Raw genomic sequence first — 7,500 nt, forward strand, 5'->3', positions numbered from 1 at the left:
CGGAAGGTCATGAGTTCGATCCTCGCTTGGCGCATAGTTGAGTTCTTGGAAATTGCTCTTTACTCACATTCTCTCACCGTACTCAGGTGTAAAATTGAGTACCTGGCCGTCAACAGCGTTGTCTCTGTCGGAAAGAAAAATTGTAATATCGCCTAACAGGCGTCATGTCTCGAGCTACATGTTTAATGTTCCTGTTGGGTAAAGCGCTTTGAGCACATAAAGTGGATATTGCGCTATATATATAAAAAGTTCAAGCTCAAGACCTGAGAGTCCAACAAGAAATTACTGGCAAAAATGTATAAAACGTGTTTTATCGGTGTACGCCACTAATCCCCCTAATCCAGTCATGGCTAATCAGCCGTTAATCTCATTAGTCGGCGCCAACTGTCTATCAGTAAGTGGGTGATTCCACGATGGCTGTGGTGGTGGTGAGCCGTCGCACGTGAGAGGCGATTTCCCGAGTAGCAGCCTATGAGTGAGGGTGAGTTATAAAGCACGCGCCTCACCAACAGCAGTGTGAGTGATGTTTTGTTTTTGTCCCGTCGACTTCTGATAGACTCGCGTGATCACAACAATCAACTCATTCTATTGTCTGCTGGATTACCGCTGACCGCACGTGTGGAATTGCTAAGGTGAGAATTTTTTACTATCTCTCTATCCCACTCTCTTGTTCTCTCGTTCTCTCCCAGTGTGTCTCTCTATGTCGCTCTTCTCAAGTCATCTCTATTCCCGTCTCTCTTCCAGTTTATCGTTGTCGTATTTCTGCATTGTATTGTCTCTCTATCTCTATATCTCTTCCCCCCACCATTTTCTCTTTCTCTCCCAGAGTGTCTCTGCTCTCAACCTCGCTCTTCTTTTCCCCTCTCCTTACCAACTACAGGAAAATCGTCATATTCGTTACGATACAACCAACATTTTTCTTATTCAAATTTCTTTTGTAGATAAAAAAAAATAATAAAGAAAATGAACAACAGTGTGTTGTAGACCTAGAGCATGTTTTGCTAAAGAAATTATTTATCGCATGGACTTACTGCTATTGTGTTTGAGTGATAAAAAGTCTATTTTTTTTGTTAGTTGGGTGTGAAGTTTTGGGGAAAACCCTGAAAATAGTTGGTAAGGAGAGAGTTAAATCTCTATTCCCGTCTCTCTTCCAGTTTATCGCTGAATATTTCTGCATTGTATTGTCTCCCTAGCTCTATATCTCTTCCCGCACCATTCTCTCTTTCTCTCCCAGTGTGTCTCTGCTCTATTCCCGTCTCTCTTCCAGTTTATCGCTGAATATTTCTGCATTGTATTGTCTCCCTAGCTCTATATCTCTTCCCGCACCATTCTCTCTTTCTCTCCCAGTGTGTCTCTGCTCTATTCCCGTCTCTCTTCCAGTTTATCGCTGAATATTTCTGCATTGTATTGTCTCCCTAGCTCTATATCTCTTCCCGCACCATTCTCTCTTTCTCTCCCAGTGTGTCTCTGCTCTATTCTCGTCTCTCTTGCCCGTCTATCGATGTATGTTTCTGGATATAAACCGTATCCCACAGTAAAATAAATGCGTCTTCTTTATTTTGTTTTGATGAATTCAAATTTAAGTGTGCTCTATCTACCACAATAACTATTAAAATGTCACTGCTGCTGCTAAAACTAATAGCTCTTGAATATCTCCTCAAGAATATTTCAAGCGAAATCGGGACCTTCTCACTCATTAAGTTCTAATAATGAACCCAAAAATTGGTAGTTCTACGGTTTTTTTCCGTAATACTTGACAGGTCTAGTGGTCCTGAAGCAAATTCTTTTCTTATCGAAGGTTTTGCTCATAAAATAAATGTAAATTCTATTTTTCTTTAAAAAATAATTTCTGGTCAATGTTTTTAGAACGTGTCTTAAAAAAATATTGAGCTTTTATACAGCGCAATATCCACTAAACGTGCTCAAAACGCTTTACAAAGGGTCCTTGGCTAAGCGCAACACTTTATATATATATATATATAAAATATATATATATTATATATAATATATATATATATATATATATATATATATACCAAATTTTAAAGGTTTTACTGTATTTATATATAAAACAAGTGAAAATCACTGTCAAGCCAGCCAAATTTCCTCCACACATTTCTTTGCCAAAACTTTTAATTCTTGAAAGAAGACTTTCCTTTTAAACAAATCCTTTCAGAATCAACGAGATGCCACGTGATTTGCCTTGTTTTTCACGATTTAAAAAGGTCATGGTCACGGGGTTAAACGGTGAAAACATCTTTTTACTTTCATTTCTCTTTATTGTGTTCCCCTGTCTCTCAAAGAGTTCGATCAGCTATCTGAACAATATAAACTTTAGTCAGATTTTTTAATTATTAATGTTCCGATCCTTACCAGTTATCGATTATAATATAGCTGTAATAAGTGAAATCCTGTCATATCGTTTTAAAATTCATGAAAAAAATACTTTTTAATTAAGACCAATTGATTCCTAGGACCATACAAACTTTTACAGCTGCTGTGCATTGGGGGACAGCTGAGCTGAGAAAAGAAGAAAGACACGCGCCACTTATAATTTAAAAAAAATGATTATAGTGTCTGTTGTTAACAGCTGGGATTAATTAGAGATTCATAGACTAGTTCCAATAAACATTTACTTTAATCAGGCAATTGGACTCAGTAGTCTGATGTCACGCCGCCCGGCAACGGCGGCCATCTTGGTTCTAAACAAAGAAAATCATTACTTTTTATTCTTCATGCTGGCTAGAACTTTTCATATGCCTTGTGATCAGAATGTGTAAAAGTTAAAATATTATCAAATTTATGGGGTTTTTTTTCCTCTGGATACGCTTTTATGCTTGCCGGAGAAATATTTCATAAGGACGTCCGCCATTGTTCCGATAGTTTAGAGCCAGTGTTACTAAGTTACCGTGCGTCATTAGGAAGGAAGTGACGTTACGACTGTTGAAGAGTATCAAGAATTGAATCAATTGAATAAATCATTAATCATTTTCTATCCATCTATCTATCTATCTATCTATCTATCTATCTATCTATCTATCTATCTATCTATCTATCTATCTATCTATCTATCTATCTATCTATCTATCTATCTATCTATCTATCTATCTATCTATCCATCCATTTATCTACCTATCTATCTATCTATCTATCTATCTATTATCTATCTATCTTATCTATCTATCTATCTATCTATCTATCTATCTATCTATCTATCTATCTATCTATCTATCTATCTAATCTATATCTATCTATCTATACTATTATCTATCTATTATCTAATATCTATCTATATCTAAGTATCTATCTATCTATCTATCTAATCTATCTATCTATCTATATATATATATATTATATATATAATATATATATTATATATATATATATATATTATCCATTTATCTATCTATGTTATATCGAATCGTACTCAATAACCTTTTCGGAGTCTAATCTAGATAATTTATCTCATTATAACTGTCTATCTATTCTCAACAAACTGACTTCTACCGCGTGATTACAAGGACCTGGAATAAATTACAAAAAAAAGGCAACATTAAATGTTATCGTTCCATTACTGTTTTATGCCTTTTTGTGTTAGGTCAGTGACCGCTGTTGTTACAAACCGTTAAATGCCATTAGGTGACAAATTGATCTGGTACAGTCTGTGTTTGTTTTGGACACATTTAGATTAATTTTAAAATTATTTTGTTTATTTATTTGGGGTTATTGTTATTTGTTTTGGTTTCTTCCCCCCCCCCTTTTTTTTAAGGTTATTATTTAAATTTAGCAACCTTTCTAAAATTGCTTATCGGCCCATTTAAATTGGTGCATTTGATTTTTTAATTCAGTTTTGATTTTAACATTTTGAATTGTGCAGCTATGTGGTCTAGTGGTATGACATTCGCTTTCGGATCGGAAGGTCCTGGGTTCAAGCCTCGCTCGGCGCATGGTGAGTCCTTGGACAAGGCTCTTTACTCACATTCTCTCACCGTACTCAAGTGTAAAATGAGTACCCGGTCGTTAACAGCGTTGTCTCTGCGCGAAACAGGCGTCATGTCTCGTCTTACATGTTAAGTGTTGTTGTTGGCTAGGGAACCCTTGTAAAGCGCTCTGAGCACGTTTAGTAGATATTGCGTTATATAAAAGCTCAAAAGCTCAACATTCAAACCCTCATAGCTTTCCATCTCTTTTGTAAGGCTTTGGCGTCTCGTAGTATGACACTCGGATGATCAAATACATAAATAAATAAATAAATAAATAAATAAATACATAGATAAATAAATTACATCCCTTTTATTCATCACATAACTCAGGCGTCAGCCGCAGTGCAGCCCCGCAACGTGAGCTAGGGCGAAATTTATTCCATTATTGACGGTTTTCATTCCAAACACACGGATTGTTTTTGCTCTTGAAATCTACTTTTGAGCCTGGTTTGAACCAGTCCCGTTTGTCAATCCCCCCGCCCCATGTTCAGAGCAAAAATCTTTATAATTTCCCATTATCTTCCCTACTCCTGGCGCGGAAATGGCTAAAATGTGTAGCTGGGCCCTAAAAATCTCTAAAAACCCACAAAAACAGTTTACCTTCAACGCAGGCCTTGCAGCTACTAGCATAATATATCCTCATTGATGTGAGACTATATATCCGATTTTCTTTCATATCGATATAAATAAATAAATAAAAGCTTAAAAGCAAAATCAGATTAAATTTGATATATTCATCGATCGATCGATTACATTGATTGACAATCTCCGAGTCACGCAATCCATTTTGCTCGTATAACTTGTCAGAGCGTAGCCATTGTTAACTAATAGCCTGACACTAAAACCCACTAAGATCCATATTTCGACGTTTGTCTTAAGTAGAGCTCAAGGAAACAAGAGATCTCATTGGTTAAACTGTTGAATACAACTCATGATTTTTCTTTTGTGGTCAAAGACTGAACTTTTGACGTCATGTGTTGGTCGGTATCAGGCCATGGAGTTACAAAGGCCACGGTCTGAGCGTTGCCATCATTAACTTGTAGCCTGACACTGCCCAAAATATGACGTCAAAAGACAAGACTTTGGCCACAAAAGAAAACAAATCGTGAGTTAGTTGTATTCAATAGTTCAACTAATGGAATCACTTGTTTCCTTGAGCACAACTAACAACTCACTTGACGCTGCACAAACCTTAAAAATGACGTCAATCTGTAAGTCTTAGAGGGTTCTAGTGTCAGGCTACGGCTACGATGACTACGATCAGGCCATGAGTTTTCGATAAACTACGGTCTGAGTAGGTGTTCCGAAGTCTTAGTCAGTAGAGAACTCACTCGCCTCATGCTCAATGGGAAACGATTTTCACGCCAGCGAAGAGGCTACCTACATCTCCTGTCATGGTTGCTAGGTCTGTCAGAGCCCTGTGGCAAGTAGTTTTAACGAATTACCATCACTTTTCATTCAACAGATTCCGAAACTGATATAAACTCTCGATGCAACGCGCCTCACATCTCCAAAGGTCTATCACGTGCGGCTATGTGGTCTAGTCTTTCGGATCGGAAGGTCCTGGGTTCGAGCCTTGCTCGGCGTATAGTTGAGTCCTTGGAAAAGGCTCTTTACTCACATTCTCTCATTCTTACTCATTTTGTAAAATAAGTATCTGGCGTTACAGCGTTGACTCTATCCGAAAAAAATGTAATATCGCCTAACAGGCGTCATGTCCCGTCCGCGAATTTTTTTCCACCAGTTTGGGAACAGGCAGGTTTAAAAATGGGTCAGGGAGGTTCCTCCATGTCTACCGTCTCACGCTGATTCGTGGAGAAAAATAATCACGTGACAGTACTATTTTTACGTGTCGTTTTGGCACACAAGCGGTTTATATGAACCGTAGGGAAACTCACCTGATCAAGTCGTTGGGAACGCTGACTCCACGCGGACTCAACACTAGGATTGACAACCACTAACCTCCACTTGCAACAACTGCGACTACAGCTACTGCTGGTGATGCTACTACTACTACTACTACTACTACTACTACTACTACTACTACTACTACTACTACTACTACTACTACTACTACTACTACTACTACTACGACAACTACTACTATTACTACTACTAACTAACTACATGTTAAGTGTTGATGTTGACCAGAGACCACTTGTAAAGCGCTATGAGCACGTTTAGTGAATATTGGTCTATATAAAAGCTCAATTTTTATTTTACCACTATGTATTAATTTGATCTGAATGCGGTAAATTTGTAACTCTGGAAATATAAGACATAAAGAAGGAGTTCAAATGTGGAGTTGCCAGCGACATCTATAGTCCTAGGGAGTTGCACATTTAACTATGATTTAATTTTCTATGAATGAAAGTGGGCGAAGTGGCCGAGTGGTTAAGGCACTGCACTGTGAACCACAAAGTCCCGGGTTTGAGAGTTTTTATTTTGCCAAGATAAGGGTCATTTAAACCGACCAATATTCGAAGGACGAGTTTTCTGACCAAATTTTTAAATATGAGTATTTCAAGTGTGCGGCAGAATACTGGCTGCTGCTATTACAACTACTACTATAACAAACAGAGAAATAAATACAGAACAAGGGCAACAATAACGTCGGCGATATGATGTCGTTGATGACACTAGCCTTCGAATCGGGAGGTCAATGATTCGAGTTACTATTAACTCACATACTCTCACCGTACTCACGTGTAAAATGAGTACGTACTAGCTGTTAACAACATCGTGTCTTTTGGAAATTAGAAAAAAATTGTAATATCGCATAACAGGCGCCATGTCTCGTCCTACATATCAAGTGTTGCTTTTCGCTAGGGACCCTTGTAAAGCACCCCCGGCTCTATAATATGTCTATCTATCTATAAATATCTATCTATCTATCTATCGTTACGTGGATATTGCGATATAATGCGCAGGTACCAGCAATAGCATCCTTAGCTACAGCTCAAAAACAAAATTAGTCACCAAAAAAAAACAAAAAACAAAAAAAACAAAAAAAAAACAAAAAAAAAAAAAAAAAAAACACAAACACAAAAAAAAAATAAATAAAACAAAACAAGAAAAACGAAACGAAAAAACAATTTCAGCAACAGCAGCAGTAACAACAACAATAAGAAACTTTTTAAAAACATCTGTTGCACTCAGCAATGGATAGATAACAATTATTATGCTTTCATTATACTCAAAATTTAATGGTCACTTTTGTTTGGAGCTCTGAGTACCATAATATTGGAAGCTCTGCATGGTCTAGCAACAGTGGGCTGATTATTATAATATATGATGTTGCTGTTTAGTAAGTAGTACATCAGCTTATAACAATCGTGTTATTCGTTTGTAGTTTGCAACGCATATGTCTTCAATAACGCCAGGTCACTTGCATACCAATGCTTTCAAAAATCTTGCCGAGGAAAGTCATTGAACGATACCAAGTCATTTAAACAATAAGGTTATTATTATTAATTATTATTATTATTATTATTATTATTATTATTATTATTATTAT

General features: G+C 36.9%; 1 protein-coding gene across 2 annotated transcripts in view; it reads left to right on the plus strand.

The window, feature by feature from the left end:
* Positions 1 to 451: 451 nt before the first annotated feature.
* The window catches only part of LOC144970468 (glycine receptor subunit alpha-2-like), a 256,826-nt gene continuing 249,777 nt past the window's right edge, over positions 452 to 7,500 (plus strand). For both annotated transcript variants that reach the window (XR_013644965.1, XM_078910149.1), the window contains exon 1: positions 452 to 632. The gene's annotated coding sequence lies outside the window, so the exon portion shown is untranslated. The remainder of the gene's footprint in view (positions 633 to 7,500) is intronic.

The sequence above is a fragment of the Berghia stephanieae genome, chromosome 4 (genome assembly GCF_034508935.2).
Source record: "Berghia stephanieae isolate SIO BIC M18660-M18661 chromosome 4, UCSD_Bste_1.3, whole genome shotgun sequence".
NCBI lineage: Eukaryota > Metazoa > Mollusca > Gastropoda > Nudibranchia > Aeolidiidae > Berghia > Berghia stephanieae.